This window comes from Oryctolagus cuniculus, chromosome 6, assembly GCF_964237555.1.
Source record: "Oryctolagus cuniculus chromosome 6, mOryCun1.1, whole genome shotgun sequence".
In the NCBI taxonomy this organism is placed as follows: domain Eukaryota; kingdom Metazoa; phylum Chordata; class Mammalia; order Lagomorpha; family Leporidae; genus Oryctolagus; species Oryctolagus cuniculus.
The window spans coordinates 68,952,463-68,971,162 of NC_091437.1; the positions used below are offsets into that span (position 1 = coordinate 68,952,463).

An 18,700-nucleotide genomic window follows, 5' to 3' on the forward strand; every position below is an offset into this window, starting at 1 on the left:
CTGGAAGGTCCATGTGGACAATGGATTATATGTGTGAGATGGACCAGTTGAAAGAGAGGATTAGAAGACATGCACTGGGAGGCTATAGATGTCGGGGCCTGGAAAACACTGATGGCAGTGGACACAAGGTGACCAGAAGAGATATTTACACGTGGGATATGGGACAGACAGGACTTTGGTAGGAGACACAAAGTGTTCACAAAATTCCCAAGTTTCTGCATGAACTTCCTAGAAGACATCAGTGTCATTACTGGGACAAAGAGGGAGGGGTGGGGAAGAGAGAGAGAGAGAGATCTGAATAGACCCAAGTTTTGGAAAAGAAACCTTTAGGCAAAAGAAGATATCCAAATGGATAGAAGAGAACAGTGTACTGGGGTTAGAATGGGAGCTGCACAGACAGATGTGGCTGCTGATATGAAATTGAGAAACAAGACACAAATGGTGAGCTGGTCAGTAAGCTGCTAAGACTGGCTGGCCCAGCAGAGGCAAATCTCTCTTCTTGCTGGATTCCCAGTCAGAAGCCCAATAGTCTAAATCTGAAACTATATTTCCAAATGTTGGCAGCAATACTCTTTCTTAAGCTAAGCACCCCCCCCCCAACATACCCCTTTTAAACTTCATGGTTTCAGTTATTGCAGGGTGACCTCTAGCATACACCAAAAGTCATTTGTGATTTTAGGCACTAGTCATTAGGTTTTAGTCATTAGGTTTTAGGAGAAGGTGGAAGAATAGCGACTAGGGAGGAGGAAAAGACCACATGTGTGTCCCTCACCAACAATGTATTCTTACAGAGGTACAAAGAGTGCTTTTGAAGCCAAAGTCTAATTTACATTTCTGCATGACTCTGAGAGCACCACTCCTTATGAATTCTTTCCTCCTCCCCAGGCTGAAACTGTTTCCAACTTGCTTATTGTTTTAGCTTTTTTCTTTTCTTTCATCCAGTAGACACTTTTTTACTGAATCTTCCTACCAATTAGTCTTTGCAAAGTAATCCACCATCTGCTCAGTCCCGGCTTTTTACATTGTGTTTGGTTTGAAGTCTACTTCTCAAAGGCTGAGGCCCCAGCATATTCACTTGAGGGGCTAAGGAAGGTCAGCTGCCTCCAGTTTTCGGAGTGATCCCTGGTCAGGTATGGGAACTGGTTAGAATTCCAAGCTCTCTGGGCGCGGCTCAGACCTGCAGAATCCCAAACCCTTCTGGTGATTTGGATGTCTCTCTCTTTTTTTGACAGGCTAGTGGACAGTGAGAGAGAGAGAGACGGAGAAAAAGGTCTTCCCTTTGCCTTTGGTTCACCTTCCAATGGCCGCCGCGGCCAGCGCACCACGCTTATCCGATGGCAGGAACCAGTACTTATCCTGGTCTCCCATGGGGTGCAGGGTCCAAGCACTTGGGCCATCCTCCACTGCACTCCCCGGCCACAGCAAGAGCTGGCCTGGAAGAGGGGCAAACCGGAACAGAATCGGGCGCCCCGACTGGGACTAGAACCCGGTGTGCTGGTGCCGCAAGGCGGAGGATTAGCCTAGTGAGCCGCGGCGCTGGCCTGGATGTCTCTTGAGCATGTCAGCATGCAACAGGTAAATGTCACCACTTTGCCCTCATTCCCAACGAAGGCAGTAGTAACAGTCTTTTCTCCAGTTTACCAGCAACTGCGACTTAACTACTGATTATTGCATTCGCAGCCTTCTTCTGGCTTTCATTTTAATCGTGTGTAAAGTCAGTTCCTGTCTGACAACGGATAAAAAATTTAATAAACAGCAACCCCGAAACGCAACACACCGCTAGACCCCTCCTGCCCCAAGGCGCCCAGAACCCAGCTCAGGTCGCGCATGCCCGCTTGGGCGGTGACCACACGCGGAGAATCATCCAATCGCGACGCGCGGTGCGGCGCGTCAAGGTGGAAACGGCGGCGCGCGCCTTCTGGAGACCGTTAAGCGACCGAGAAGCGGCGGCACCCGTGCAGATGTCCCGTGGTTTCCGCGTTTGTGGACTTAACGTTTGCTTTGTGGCTTGAGCCAAGGCCAAGGCTCCTTCCGCGCCATAGGGTACGCAGCTTTATCCTGTTGTGTCCCTTTTCGGCGGGCGGTAGCGCGTGGCCTGCGCGGGACTGAGAGAGTGGGAGTTGTGGGTGTTGTGGCTGGCGGGCACCCACGGCCGTTGAGGGAGCCCGGGAGAGGCAGCTACCGTTGGGTCCACCCTGGGTCGGGCTCCTGCCCGGGCACGCGCGAGCCCTTTCCAGGCAGAGTGGGCTCCTGAGAGTCGAGTCTGTGAGGAGTTTGTGAGACAGATCCCTACTCGCTGGTGGTGGCTGCTTTTGAGTTGTGTCTTTTTACCTCTGTCGTCTCAGGAGCTGAGAGCAGCAGGTTTTCACTGGCGCTGCCCGTTTTTCCCAGATGTGTAGGTTGCCACACTTTCCATTGCACCCAAGCTTTCTCTAGATCGTTCTCTACCGGCTACAGCGGGAGAGGTACTTGGAGCCAGTGGCTCCTGGTCCCTGTGCCAGAGCCTCTCGCAGTGTGTGGGTGCTGTTGGGTGAATGAGGCTTAAATGCTGCCGCCTCCAAGTGAAGACATCGTTTTTTTTTTATTGTTAACTATACTTTTCTTGGTGTATGTCCTTTGTCTTCTTAAAAGTCCCTTCTAAGCTCTTTGCTTACATGTTTGGCTCATACAAAAAGATCTAAAACGCTATCATAGTGCTTCCCTCCTGACAGCTGTTTTACTCAAACTGTTCCCCCCCACCGCCCGCCCACACTTACTGATTTAGTTTCCCTGTCTGTGCCAATCTTCCTTCTCCAATACCATTGATTATCAGAGCATGCTGTCAATTTTTAAACTGATTTTAGGGACTAAAGGAAACCCATTTTGAACACACCTGTTGATTTGACAACACATCCAGATTTCAGAAACACTAAAATGTGGGGAAAAAAATTAAGAAACGAAGTGAAGTTGCCTCATCCACTATGGGTTATTTACCTGGTCCCTGGAGCATCTGCCGTGTTTGCCCTCTGAGCATGTCTGATGTTGGTCTGCTTCTGTCTGTCTCAGCACTGCTTGGTCACTTCTGTTTACTGTCTCCCTGCCATGCTCTGATTTTGTCCTTTGTGTTTTTTGCCTTGGGGAATCTTATACCTTGACGTTAACTGTGACTGTTTTAAAAATGACTTTCAGAGCTGTATTTGACCTTTCCCTGGAGCTCAGTTAATTTCGATGTATCATGAAATCATTCTCTCACCCTGAGTCCACCATACCCTAAATGCTCCCTGCACTCCAACTTAGAATTCTTAGTATTTTTGACTTAACATTCACACTTTCAGGTTTTAATACTCTGTTTTTCTTTTCACTAGTTGTATTGTTTTGTAATGTACCGCCTAAAAACTGAAGCACTCAGAACAAATGTTTATTATCTCATCCAGTTTCTGAGGGTCAATACCTGAGGATGGCTCAACTCCATAGTTTAGATCAAGGCCTCCTGGAAGGTTTCCATCAAATAAAAGGTCACTGGACATGGAGCATGCACTTTTAAGCCCACTGGTGTGGTTGTTGGGAAGTCTCAGTTCCTTGCCCTTTCCAAAGTGCAGTTCACAACTTGTAACTGGTTTTGCCAAGAGCAAGAGCAGAAACAATCTAAAGCAGAGGCCCTGGTGTCTTTAATAACCTAACTTGAGAAGTGACAATCTATCTCTTCTTTCCCTTTATCATACAGACCAATCTTGGACAACATGAGAGTGACCATAAAGAGTATGAACAACACATGGTAGGCATAATAGGGACCATTTGGGAAGCTGGCTACCATAAAATTTTTTTTTGGACAGGCAGAGTTAGTGAGAGAGAGAGACAGAGAGAAATGTCTTCCTTCCATTGGTTCACCCCCTCAAATGGCTGCCACAGCTGGTGTGCTGTGCCGATCAGAAGCCAGGAGCCAGATGCTTCCTCCTGGTCTCCCATGCCAGTGCAGGGCCCAAGCACTTGGACCATCTTCCACTGCCTTCCGGAGCCACAGCAGAGAGCTTGATTGGAAGAGGAGTGACTGTTGCAGAAGCAGTGCCCCAACTGGGACTAGAACCCAGAGTACTAGTGCTACAGACAGAGAATTAGCCTAGTGAGCCACGACATCAGCCACGATAAAAGTTTTGACCCAGGAATTTCTTTTTATTTCTGTTATCCTAGGTCATACCCTAAGTACTTCATGCTTGGAATATTTATGTATGGTATCAGCTACGATGCTGACATTTCATCTGCAGAGATGATGTTGTTATAGACACCACTGTCATATTGTTATTCCTTATGCTTCTTCAATATGCAGTACTTTATTTCAGACTTATCTGTGTTTGTTCTTTGTCTCTTAGGGAAAATGTGAACACTTGAGCTGTGAGGCCCAGGTAGTAAAGGAGAGTGAGAGCCTGTGTGTGTGTGTGTGTGTGTGTGTTGGTGTGTGGAGGGCTAAGAAATGAGCTAGTGTTCACCCATAGTGACCAAGGATATATAAGAGAAAATATCAAGGGCAGTGCTGTCTTTCACCTCCTCCCTTTTCTTTACAGTAGCTCTTGGGCTGGTAATTAGTTATTCGAAGGGTAGCAGTTGTAGTGCATGGAGACCTTAAGTACTTGGCCATGGAGTACAGAATGGCAGAGCAGACATGGTTACAAACGAGCTAGTGATGCTCACATAGTGTGTGGGGTGATGTCCCAGTGGATTGCCAGATACTTAGAGCTCAACCACAAGCTCACTGGTGGTCATGTGTGTGGCAAATGCTCATCATAGTTATTTATAGGCAGTTTTGTTTAAGTGAGATAATGGAGAATCACCTGGAATCTTCATTTCTGAAATTAGACATGGGGAAAATCCTGACATACTGATTATTGGCTTTCTATCACTTCTGAATAGTAGTTTGCAAAATAGGAATGATACTTGCCGAAGAGTTGGTGTGAAAATTAAATAAGAATGTAAGGGTTGAGACATTAAGCATGGAAGTACTTGATAAATGTTAGTTATAATGGAACTAATCAATAAAATACCATGATAATGAAATTTGTATTAAGAAAGTTACTGAACATCCTCCCATACTTTGCCTCTAGATTTCTCTCAAATTGCCTCTGTCAGCCTGTGAACAGGAACTTAAAGAGGATTTAGTTTTGTGGCTGTTAAGTGATGGCAGGAGATTCTCCTGGCAGCAGTACCAGATAGCCAAAGTTTGAGGCCTAAGCAATTACCCTGTGTGATTTATTTGTGGCCATACTCAGAATTAGACTACTTAGTGTTAACATCTTGGTCCAGGAGTTGTCTTATACTTGAAATGGAAGGGAAACCAAGTGCACTTTCTTGTTGATGACTTTCTGTATGTCAAGTACATCACATAGAGTGCCTCATTTAAGGAAATGTGTTTTTCTTTTTCATCCAAAAAAATATGCTCACAGATAGATAAAAGAGGGTGAAAAAGTTCCCCTTGAAAACCAGAAATTCTTGCCCTACTATGCCTTATCTTTTAGATAATTGTAGGCTCACATAGAATCCTGAATACTCAGAGATTTCACCTTTCTTTTATCCAGTTTCCTTCAGTGAGAACACTTTGAAAATCTATAACATAACATATTGATAAATACAAGCTAGTTTTCTCAAATTTCCCAAGGTGTTTGTGTGTGTAATTCTGACATAGTCTGATTTGACTGCTGTAACAAACTATCAGTGGCTCATTAAAAACAGAAATTTGCTTTTCACAGTTTTGGAGGCTGGGCAGTGCTAATCAAAGCAGTGACAGATTCTGACCCTGGTGAGCGACCCTTCTTAGCTGATACACAGCTGTCTCCTCCTTGTGTCCTGACATGGTGGAAGATGTGGGGGAGCTCTGCAGGGTCTCTTTAGTAGGGCACTCACTCATCCTGATCTATGTAAATCACCTACCAAAGGCCCCACCTCCTAATACCCTAGAGGTTAGGAGTTCAGCATATGGATTTTAGGCAGATGCAAACATTCGGACCACAGCAGTTGTACATGATTTTATGAAACATGCACTTGTGTATCCACTACCATAGTCAAAATACTTAACAGTTCTATCAACTTGAGGGTCCCTTTCATAATCACATTCCTTGCTTCTAGTAATTTCCTCCTCTCATCCCTGAAGTCTTCATTGTAAGCATTTTGTCATTTCAAAAATGCTACCTAAAAGAATCATCTAAAATGTAACCTTTTAGGATGTTTTTTGCTACCTAGCACAAATCCATGGAGATTTAGCAAATTTGGCATACTGCTAGTTTCTTCATTTTCATTGCTGTTTATTGTTTTTACAGAATGAATATACCACAGCTTGGCCTAACAGGTTACTATTGCAGGACACCTGTTTCTGGATTATTTCTGTTATAAATACAGCTGCTACAAACATTTGAACAAAGGTTTTTGTGTGATCATGAGTTTACATTTCTCTGAGATAAATGTCCAAGGGTGTCCATGCTAGGTCAGATGTTTGATTTGGTAAGAAACTGACAGACTTTTCAAGAATGGCTGTAAAATTTTACTGTCCCATTGGTATTGTGATTCCATTTCACAGACACAGTGTACAATCTAGTGGTTTTTAGTATATTTACAGAATTGTGCAAATGTTTCTAGGCATGGAATGTTTTCATTAGCTCAGAAAATGTTAGCTATTAGCTATTAGCTGTCACTCCCCATTTTTTCTTTTCCCATCTCCTGGCAACTCCAACTCAAATACTTTCTATGTGTGTGAATTTGCCTATTAAAGACATTTCCTATAAACATAATCATTTATATGGTCTTTTTATAAATGACTTCTTGGTATAATATTTTAAAGGTGTATCTGTGATTTAACACCTTTCATGTTTCATTCTTTATGGCTGAATAATTTTCCATTCTATGGATATACCACATTTTAAAACTATGTATCAGTAGACATTTGGATAATTTCCACTTTAAGGCTATTAGCAATCATGCTACTTTGGTATTTGTATATACACTTTTGAGTAGATATAATTTTTTTCTTTCTCTAGACATGGAATTACTACATTATATAATAACTGGCTAAAAATTTTGAGGAAGGGGCCAGCGCTGTGGCATAGCAGTTTAACGCCCAAGCCTGAAGCGCCAGCAATCCTATATTTGTGTTGGTTCGAGACCCGGCTGCTCCACTTCTGATCCAGCTCTCTGCTATGGCCTGGGAAAGCAGTGGAAGATGGCCCAAGTCCTTGGGCCCCTGCATCCACATGGGAGACCCAGAAGAAGCTCCTGGCTCTTGACTTTAGATTGGTACAGTTCTGGCCATTGCAGCCAACTGGGGAGTGAACCAGCAGATGGAAGACCAATCTCTCTCCCTCTCCCTCTCCCTCTCCCTCTCCCTCTCCCTCTCCCTCTCCCTCTCCCTCTCCCTCTCCACCTCTCATCTCTCTGTGTAACTGTGACTTACAAATAAATAAATGAATATTTAAAAAAATTTGTGGAAGTAGATTTACCATTTCATAGTCTCATCCATGAGAAATGAGGATTTAATGTCTCTATATCCTTGCTTAAATGCGTTATTGTCTGTGTTTTGAGTTTAGCCTTCCTAATGAATGTGAACTTTTATTGTCACTGAAGTTTTTATTTGTTGTTCTCTAATGACTCATAGGGTTGAGTATCTTTTCCTGTGCTTTTTGGCCCTTTGTGTTCCTTCTTGAAGAAATGTCTGTTCAATTTATCACCTTTTTTATTTATGTCTTTTTATTATTGAGTTGTATGTATTCCTTACACTTCTTACTAGTTTATAAAATCTTTTTATTGAATTATAAGGGTTCCTGTAAGGTCTGTTTACAGTTTCCTCATCAGATACATGATTTGCAAATATTTTGTCCAATTTTTTGAGTTGTCTTATTATTTTCTTGATAGTATCATTTAAAGCACAAAAGTTGTTAAAAAATTTTGATGAAAGTCAGTTTAGTTTTTCTTTTGTTGTATTTGTTTTGTGTCATATCCAAGGAATCATTGCCTAAATCACTGTCAAAAAAACTCCTACCTATGTTTTCTTACAATAATTTTTATAATTTTAGCTCATACATTCATTTTGAATCAACTTTTATGTAGCATGTGAGTCTAGTTTAATTCTTTTTTTTTTCTTTGACAGGCAGAGTGGACAGTGAGAGAGAGACAGAGAGAAAGGTCTTCCTTTGCCGTTGTTTCACCCTCCAATGGCTGCCGCGTCCAGAGCACTGCGGCCGGCGCACCACACTGATCCGATGGCATGAGCCAGGTGCTTATCCTGGTCTCCCATGGGGTGCAGGGCCCAAGCACTTGGGCCATCCTCCACTGCCTTCCCTGGCCACAGCAGAGAGCTGGCCTGGAAGAGGGGCAACTAGGACAGAATCTGGCGCCCCAACTGGGACTAGAACCTGGTGTGCTGGCATCGCCAAGGCGGAGGATTAGCCTAGTGAGCCGTGGCGCCGGCCTAGTTTAATTCTTATACACATAGACATACAATTATTCCAGCACTGTTTGTTGAAAAGATTGTTCTTACTTGTAGAATTGCCCTGTTACTGTTTTCATTTTTTTAAAATCAACCTACCATAAGGGTCAAATAAGGACTTATTTCTGGACTATGAATTCTATTGCATTGTTCTATATCTTTCCTTTGAAAAATTTTTGAAATGTGTATAGACAGAATCAGAGAGAGAGGTAGATAGATATCTCCTCTCCTCAGGTTACTGTCCAAAGACATGTAGCAGTCAGGGTTGGTAACAGTTAAGGATGGTCCAGGCTGAAGCCAGGAACTCAATCTGGATCTTCTTAGTGGGTACAGGGTGGACTTGAGCTCTTGCCTCCTATCTCCCATCTTGTGCAGAAGCAGGAAGCTAGAATCAGGATCAACCTGGGATTTTAACCCAGGTACTCTCATGAGATGTGCCCGTCTCAAGCACTGTCTTAACCACTGTACCACATGCCCTGCCCTATGAGATCTATCTTTTATCCAGTAGGTCTTAGTTATTGAAGTTTGGTATAGTAAATTTTGATATCAAGAAGTATGAGTATGTAACTTGTTTAAAGAATGCTTTGACTACACTGGGTTCTTATATTTCCATACGAATAATAACATGAACTTGTTAGTTTCTGCAGAAAGCTATCCGCAAACTTGATTGGGTTCAATCTGTAGAAAAATTGGAAAGTATTTCAGTCTTAATATTAATTCTTCAATTGATGGGCTTGATTGTCTTTCCATTAATTTAGATCAGTGGTGGGAAGTGTCCAACTTGCTAACAAAATCATTTCACCTGGCTCTGCCAAGGGAACTGCAGGTGGGACTCGAGATTTAATATATGAATAGCAGAACAACTTTTAAGTTGATAATTTTGCATAATCTGCACAGTATGCTAAAAATATCCAAATGGCCCTTGGCAGAAAAAGGTTCCCCTTTCCTGATAGATCTTTCACGTATTTCAACCATGTTTTATAATTTTCAGTGTAAAAATCTTGTACTTTGGTTTAGTTTATTCCTAAGTATTTTTGATGCTGTTATGAGTTCATTTTTGACAAAAACCATTTTGTGGATCATTTGTTGCTAGTATATAGGTAAATATATCTGAATTTTTTAAGTATTGTGATTATATCCTACAACTTTTTTTTAAAAAAAAGATTTATATATTTATTTGAAAGAATTACAGAGAGAAGGAGAGGCAGAGAGAGAGAGAGAGAGAGAGAGAGAGGTCTTCCATTCTCTGCTTCACTCCCCAGTTGGCCACAATGGCTGGAACTGTGCCGACCTGAAACTGGGAGCCAGGAGCTTCTTCCGGGTCTCCTACATGGGTGCACGTGCCCAAGGACTTGGGCCATCTTCTACTGCTTTCCCAGGCCATAGCAGAGAGCTGGATCAGAAGCAGAGCAGCTGGGTCTCAAACTGGCACCCATACGAGTATTCAACCTGCTGTGCCACAGTGCAGGCCCCATATCCTTCAACTTGACTAAAGTCATACTAGTTCCAATACAATTCTTTATGTGGACCCATGGGGTTTTCTACATATAAGATAATGTCATGGGATAATTTTTTCATTTTGCCTTCTAATCTAGATGTCTATTGTTTCAGCTCCTTGCCTATCTGTGGCTTAAGCCAGTACAGCGTTGAGAACAGGTGGCAGGAATTGACATCCCTTTCTTGTTCCTTTTCTTAGGGATAAAGCATTCAGCATTTTCACTATTCTATAGTATGTCAGTTGGGAGTTCTTTGCAGATGCATGTATTGTTTTATGGAGTTGAGAAAATACCCTTCTATTGCTAATGTGTTGAATGTTTTTAGTATGGAAAGTTGTTGATTTTTGCCAATTATTTTCCTGCATCTATTGGAATAGCAGTGTGATTTTTGTCTCTTATAAATATGACATATTACATTAATTAAATTGTTGATTTTAACATCATTCTTAATTCCTGGGAAAAATTCCTACTGGTCTTGGTATATAACCCTTTCTACATATTACTGAATCCAGTATGCTAGAGTTTTCTTACAGGTTTTTACATATTTATAGGTGATACTGGTCTGTGTTTTCCTATGATGTTTTTGATTTAGTTATCAGAATAATGTGGTAGTGTGAATTGGAAAATGTTTCTTCTGGTTTTTTTTTTTGGAAGAGTTGGGAAGGATTATATTAATGGTTTTTTTTAAAACATATTTTTCATTTAGCTGAGAGGTCAAGAGAGAGAGAGAGCTCTTCCATTTACTGTTCTATTCCCCCAATCCTCTCAACAGCCAGTGTTGGGCCAGATAGAAACTAGGAGCCAAGAACTCTATCTGGATTTCCTAAGTGAGTAGCAGGGACATAAGACTTGAGTCATCATCTGCTTCTTCCCTGGATGCATTAGCAGGAAGCTTGATTAGAAGCAGAGGAGCTGAGACTTAGACTGGCATTCCGATATGGGATGTGGTTGTCCTAAGCCGAGGCTGAACCCGCTGTGCCACAGCATTCACCTCATTAGTGCTTTTTAAAATGTTTATTATAATCACCATTGGAGACATCTGAGCTACAGCTTTTCTTTGTGGAAGCTTTTAAGCACTGATTTAATCTCTGTGTTGTATATTCTTTTGTATGTGATTCCGGTTGGTCCAGCACCATTTGGTGTAGAGACTCTGATAGTGAATAGTCATAGCATGCTTTGCACCAAACAGTAGGCCATAGATATCTGGATTTAACTCTGGACTGTGAATTCTATTTCAATGGATAGGTCTTTTGTTATACCAGTACTATATTGATTTGATTATTTCATAGTCAGCTTTACAGTAAATTTTCAAACTGGAATGTGAGTTCTCCAGCTTTGTCTTTACTTTTCAAGATTGATTTGGGCATTCAAGACTTACAATTTATGAATTTTAGGATAACATTTTACATTTGTGCACAAGTAGTTGTTGAGATTTTGTTAGGCATTACACTGAGCCCATAGATATGGGCTTTGTGTATTATTGCCACTTTAATAATATGGAGTCTTCTCATCTGTTAACACAAGCTATTCTTCCATTTTTTAAAAATTCCTGTCAACAGTGTTTTATGGTATTCCATGTAGAAATCTTATAGATACTTGGATACATTTATTCTTATGTAAATTATATTTTTGGTGATATAATAAGAGGATTTTTTTTTCAAAAATTTGCTTGTTGGAATGTTTATTGCTGATGTATAGAAATACAGCTCATTTTTCTGTATTTCTCTTGTGTCCTGCAACTTTCCTGAATGTATTAGCTCTAGTAGTTTTGTGTGGGTTTATTTTCATTCTGTATATAAGATCATGTCATCTATAAATATAGATCATTTTGCTTCTTCCTGTCAAATTCGGATGCCTTTATTTCTTTTTTCTTGCCTAGTTACTCTGTCTAGAACTTCTAGTACAGTGTTTAACTGAAGTGGCCAAAGTGGTTATTCTTGTCTTGTTCCTGATCTTAAGGAATCCCTTTCAGAAAAGCAATGTGTTACATAAAGAAATTGCCTTGTATTTAGTTGTTAAATTTTTTTATCATGAAAACATATTGGAAATTTAAAAACATTTTTGCATCAATAGAATACCTGTTTGTTTTCTTATTTTCAATAAATGTGGTATATTACAGTCATTGATTTTGAGAAATTGAACCCCTTAACGCATGCCTAGTATGGATCCCACTTAGTGGTGATGTATAGTCCTCGTAATCTTGTGCTAGATTCAGTTCCTAGTGTTTTGGTGGGGATTTTTACTATTTTAATGAAGGATATTAGTTTATAACTTTCTTGGGATATGTTTAGGTAGCTTACTATCTGGGTATGCTGACCTCAGAAGAGTTAGTTGTGTTACTCTCTTGTATTTTTAGAGAAGTTTGAGAGTGATTGGTGTTCATTCGTTCAATGTTTGATGAAATTCATTACTGAATTCATCTAGTCCTGCACTTTTCTTTGTTGGGAGGCTTTCAGTTATTGATTAAGTCACTTTACTTTTGATGTGTTCAGATTTTTTAAATTCTTCTTGAGTCTGTTCTGGTGGTTTCTGTGTTACAGGAGTTTGTTTTATCTAAGTTCCCTTATTTTTGTTGTTTAATTATTTATTGGTGTTCTCTTAAGTTTGGTAGTATTTTTTCTTTTTTAAAAAGATTTGTTTATTTATTTGAAAGTCAGAGTTAGAGAGAGAGAGAGAGAGAGAGAGATCTTCCATCTGCTGGTTCACTCCCCAGATGGCTGCAATGGCTGGAGCTGCACCGATCTGAAGCCAGGAGCCAGGAGCTTCCTCTAGGTCTCCCACACAGGTGCAGAGGCCCAAGGACTTGAGTCATTTTTTACTGCTTTCCCAGGCCATAGCAGAAATCTGGATTGGAAGTGGAGTACCTGGGTCTCAAATCGGTGCCCACATGGGATGCTGGTGCTTCAGGCAAGGGTGTTAACCCATTACGCCACAGCGGCGGCCCCAAGTTTGGTAGTAATTTTTCCACTTCTTTCTATTTTAGTAACTTAAATCTTATATCTCATTTCCTTCAGTTAAATTTTTTAATTTTATGTTTTCCAAAGAAACAATTTCTGTTAACTATTTCATTGATTCTCTCTACTATCTATGTTATCTATCTCTGCTCTAGTTTTATTATTTCCATTTTTTGTGTGCTAGCCTTAGATTTAGTTTGCCTTTCCCCCCCTCTAGTTCCTTCATGTGTAAGGTTATTCATTTTGGTGTCTTTTATCTCCTTAAGATGTTTACATCTGTAAATTCTTCTGTGAACACTCTATCTGCTAGATTTTGGTATGTTGTATTTTCGTTTTCATGGTTTTGAAATCATTTCCTTATTGCTTGCTTTCTTTCTTTTTTTGACAGGCAGAGTGGACAGTAAGAGAGAGAGACAGAGAGAAAGGTCTTCCTTTTGCCATTGGTTCACCCTCCAATGGCCGCCACGGCCTGCGCGCTGCAGCCGGCGCACCGCGCTGATCCGATGGCAGGAGCCAGGTACTTATCCTGGTCTCCCATGGGGTGCAGGGACCAAGCACTTGGGCCATTCTTCACTGCACTCCTGGGCCACAGCAGAGAGATGGCCTGGAAGAGGGGCAACCGGGACAGAATCCAGCACCCCGACCGGGACTAGAACCTGGTGTGCCGGCGCTACGAGGTGGAGAATTAGCCTAGTGAGCTGCGGCGCTGGCTACCTTATTGCTTTCTAATTTATTTCTTCTTTTTTCTTTCACTCACTGTTTAAAATGTGTTGTTTAACCTCTCCTTATTTGCGAATTTCCCAGTTTTTCCTTTTGTTGTTGATTTCTAGTTCCATCCCACTCTGTTCAAAAAATACATTTTGTATGATTTCATAATTTTAGGATATATTGAATAGTGTTTTGTGGCATATATGTAGTCTGTGCTAGAGAATGTTCCATGTACACCTGAGAAAAAGCAGTCTTTGTTGGCATTATATGTTGTGTTCTTTATATGTCTGTAAAATTTAGACAATTGTAGGTGTTCAACACCTCTATTTCCTTATTAATTTTCTGTCTGATTCTATTGTAAGTAGGATAATGAAGTCCCCATGTATTGTGGAATTACCAGGTTTTTCCTTCAATTCTATCAGTTTTTGCTTAATATGTTCCAAGCCTATGTTAATAGAATTGTGTTTATTTTAGATTATTATATCTTCTTGATAGATTGACCCCCCCCCCTTTTTTTAGACAGGCAGAGTTAGTGAGAGAGAGAGAGAGAGAGAGAGAGAGAGAAAGGTCTTCCTTCCCTTGGTTCACCCCAAAATGGCTACCACGGCCAGTGCGCTGTGCTGATCCGAAGCCAGGAGCCAGGTGCCTCCTCCTGGTCTCCCATGTGGGTACAGGAGCCCAAGCACTTGGGCCATCCTCCACTGCCTTCCTGGGCCACAGCAGAGAGTTGGACTGGAAGAGGAGCAACCAGGACTAGAACCCGGCTCCCATATGGACTGCCAGCACCGCAGGCAGAGGATTAAACAAGTGAGCTTCGGTGCCAGCCCAGATTGGCCCCTTTTTAAAAAAAAAGATTTATTTATTTACTTGTTTGAAAGGCAGCTATGGAGGAAGGGGGGGGAGAGAGAATGAGAATGAATCTCTTCCATATGCTGGCTCACTCCTCAAGTAGCTGAAATGACTGAGGCAGGGCCAAGCAGAAGTCAGGAGTCAAGAACTCCATCTTGGTCCCCTCCTTGGGTGAAAGGAGCCCAAGTCCTTGGGCTATCTTCCACTGCCTTCCTAGGCAAATTAGCAGCAAGCTAATCTGGAACTCAAACCAGTTCTGTGATCTGGGATGTGGGTGTTGTAGACAATGGCTTAAGCCACTGCACCATATGCCATTAAAAAAAAATACAATCTGTTCTTTCTTGTCTCAGATAATAGTGGTTATTTTAAAGTTGATTTTATGTAATACTGATGTTGCCAACCTAGGTCATTCCATATGCTCCACTTCTACTGATGCACCTGGGAAAGCAGAGGAGGATGTCCCAAGTCTTCAACTCCTACACCTATATGGGAGACATGGCTGAAGTTTGTGGTTCCTGGTTTCAGTCTGGGCCAGCCCCGGCCATTGCAAACATTTGGGGAGTGAACCAGCAGATGGAATATTTCTCACTCCTCCCCTCCCTGTATTTCTGCCTTTCAAATAGATATTTATAAATAATAAATAAAAAATAAAAGGTAGGAAGACCACAGTTCCACAGGGAGTATAAACAAGGGTGAAAAGCAACAATCTTATCACAAAATATCTGTTTCATTCCTGTGCATTTTTGTATTCTATATTAACTGCCACATATCAAGGAAAACACAGAAAATGCTGATATTTGTATTTTTTTTGTTTTGTTTTGTTTTTTCTTTTTTGACAGGCAGAGTGGACAGTGAGAGAGAGAGAGACAGAGAGAAAGGGCTTCCTTTGCCGTTGGTTCACCCTCTAATGGCCGCCGCGGCCGGCGCGCTGTGGCCGGTGCACCGCGCTGATCTGATAGCAGGAGCCAGGTGCTTCTCCTGGTCTCCCATGGGGTGCAGGGCCCAAGAACTTGGGCCATCCTCCACTGCACTCCCTGGCCACAGCAGAGAGCTGGCCTGGAAGAGGGGCAACCAGGACAGAATCCGGTGCCCCGACCGGGACTAGAACCCGGTGTGCCGGCGCTGCAAGGCAGAGGATTAGCCTAGTGAGCCGAGTCACCGGCTGATATTTGTATTTTTGAGACTTCTTTATTTCATTAAGCATAAGGGTTTCCACTTGCATCTATTTTATTGCAAATGACAGGATTTTATTCTTTTTTATGGCTGAGTAGTTTTCTATAGAGTATATATGTCATGTTTTCTTTATCTAGCCATTAGTTGATGGGCATTTGTGTTGATTCCAAATGTTAGCTATTGTGAATTCAGCTGTGATAAATGTGGGGGTATAGATAACTCTTTCATATGATTTCATTTCCTTTGGGTAAATTCCTAGGATTGCGATAGATGGGTCATTTATAGATCTATTTTCAGATTTCTGAGATATCTTCATAATGTTTTTCATTTTTAAATACCTGACTAGTGAAAAATATAAAAAAATAACCTCCTCTGAGGTTAGCAGTGAACCACTAGCATACAGATTTGGTCAGAAACTTGGAAGAAGTGAGAAGCAAGAATTGAGTCTGTGGCCTTTGAAGGGATCTTGATGATGTGCTTGATAGTGTGATCAATTCTTAGGTTGCTCTGTGTCGCTATTTAACAGTGTGGGAGCAAGAATGGGAAAGAACCAACATGAATTCATTGTTCAGTTTTTTAAAAAGATTTATTTATTTGAATGGCAGAGCAACAGAGAGAAAAGGAGAGAGAGGCAGAACAAGAGATATTCCACTTGCTGTTTCACTCTCCAAATGGCCACAACACTAGGGTTGGACCAGACATAGCCAAGAGTCAGGAACTCCGTCCACGTCTCCCATGTGAGTGGCAGAGTTCAACAACTTGATCCATCTTCTGTTGCCTTCCCAGTTGCAGGAGCTGGAATCAGAATTGGCCATCTAGGTCTTGAAGCAGCCCTCTGATAAGGGGTACTGACATCACAAGTAGCACGTTAACTGCTGCACCCTAACACTGGCCCCCATTGTTCATTTTTGAGTGGGAAATGATTAATAAAATAAAACTGGACCATGATTGTGATGTATTACCAGTTTCCATCCTTTTTTTTTTTTGACAGGCAGAGTGGACAGTGAGAGAAAGAGACAGAGAGAAAGGTCTTCCTTTGCTGTTGGTTCACCCTCCAATGGCCGCCGCGCTGCGGCCAGCACACTGCACTGATCCGAAGCCAGGAGCCAGGTGCTTATCCTGGTCTCCCATGGGGTGCAGGGCCCAAGCACTTGGGCCATCCTCCACTGCACTCCCTGGCCACAGCAGAGAGCTGGCCTGGAAGAAGGGCAACTGGGACAGAATCCAGCGCCCCGACCGGGACTAGAACCCGGTGTGCCGGCGCCGCAAGGTGGAGGATTAGCCTAGTGAGCCGCGGTGCCAGCTCATTTTTGACTTTTAAAACCCCACCCAAATGTCTGCAAGAGCTGGGGCTGGCCAGGCCAAAGCCAGGAATCTGGAAATTTTTCTGGGTGTCCTACATGGGGGGCAGGGCCCATTGACTTGAGCCATCACTGCGGCCTCCCGGGGTGTACCTTAGGAAGGTGGAATTAGAAATGGAGCTTGAACTTGAACCTAGGCACTCTGACATGGATGTAAGTGTCCCAAGTGGTATTTAAACCACTTTGTTTAATGCCCATTCCTCACCCTCTATTTCTCTTGATGTTATCTGTGATAATCTATTTAAGTTGAATTTCTTTGGTTTAGGCCTCTTTCTCTCAAGTTATTTATTTTTTTATTTTTATTTTTTAATTAAATTTGAGAGAGAAAGAGAGTTCCCATCCATTGGTTTACTCCTCAAATGCGCACAGTCAAGGCTGGGTGGATGCCAAGGCTTGGAGCCAGGAACTCAAGCTAGGTCTCTAACATGTGTGGCAGAAACCCTGCCCCCTGGGGTCTTCAATGAAGGGAAGCTGTAATCAGAAGCCAGAACCAGAAGTGGAACCTAGGTACTCTGATATGGGATGCAGGTGTCTTAACTGCTCTGTCAAATGCCTGGTCTTCAAATTATTTTTGTTGTATTTTGCTTTGTTTTTAAGTTTCATCAGAACATTTCTGAGTTTTTATGACTGAATACTTTGTTATTTTGACTCAGCAGCCATTTCATCTGTTTTCTATATCAGGATATTGTGGGGAGCAACTCGGACTAGACTAAGTTACTGGAATTAAGACTTATTCTATGCATCTGCTCTCCCACAATATGGCGCTGGGAGAGGAGGAAACAGCTTCTACACGGCTGCCTCCAGTTCAACCAATAAACAGCAGGACCTGCTCCTGATTGGAGGAGAGCAGCGTACTCGGCGTGTGGGTAGCAGAGTTGGGATTGGCAGAAGAGGACTATAAAGGAGGAGAGAGACAACATGCACTGGGAACACCTGAGGAACACCTGTGCAGCCCCCGATAGAGCCAGCCAGCGGTGTGCTGCTCCCCTGCGGAAGTGGGGAAAGTGGCAGGGGGAACCGCCCTTCCACGGAGGTGGAAGGGACGGTAGCCAACCTGGGAAGAACCAGCAGCAAACCCGGGGAGGGCCGAGCAGACAAAAGAACAGCGCAGTGTCCTGTGTCGTTCCTCCATGAAGAGGGGGAGCGACAGGATATTATTGTGCTTCTTGTATTTTTTCCCTAATAGGTGTATAGGATTTGATGTTTTCCTGCATTTTTTAATTTACTTGAAAGGCAGAGAGTGAGAGAGCAAACAAGGGGTACACACACACACATCTGTCTGCTGGTTAAGTCCTCAAATGCCACAACACAGCCTAAGCCAGGAGCTGGGAACTCAATCCAGGTCTCCCACTACTTGAGACATCATCTGTGCATTATCAAGAAGCTGAAATTGGAATTGCAGCTGAGACTTGAACACAGGCGCTCGGTCTGATATGGGATGCTTGTCCCAAATGGTGGTTTAACCCCTGTGCCAAATGCCCATCCCCTGTATTTATATTAATGTCATACTTTTCCTGAAATTTGAGAAGGATAACTGACTCAGCATAGCTTGTGTGCCTTTTTTTTCCTTGCAGTTTGCAAAAACATGGCCACCTGTTTATATGTAGATACTCCCTGGCTCTGCTCAGTCACACTCCTCCATCAGGACCTTTTCTTTTTCTTGTTGTCACTACTCTGAGTGGATTCCACCCCAACACTTTCTCAGCATGGGACCCT

At 42.4% G+C, this 18,700-nt stretch overlaps 1 long non-coding RNA gene across 1 annotated transcript in view; it reads left to right on the forward strand.

Annotated features, from left to right (window-relative positions):
- The first annotated feature begins 1,886 nt into the window (after positions 1–1,886).
- Positions 1,887–18,700, forward strand: part of LOC103347575 (uncharacterized) — a 35,820-nt gene continuing 19,006 nt past the window's right edge. Inside the window, exon 1 of the long non-coding RNA XR_011389925.1 lies at positions 1,887–2,043. This is a non-coding gene — a long non-coding RNA (uncharacterized lncRNA). The remainder of the gene's footprint in view (positions 2,044–18,700) is intronic.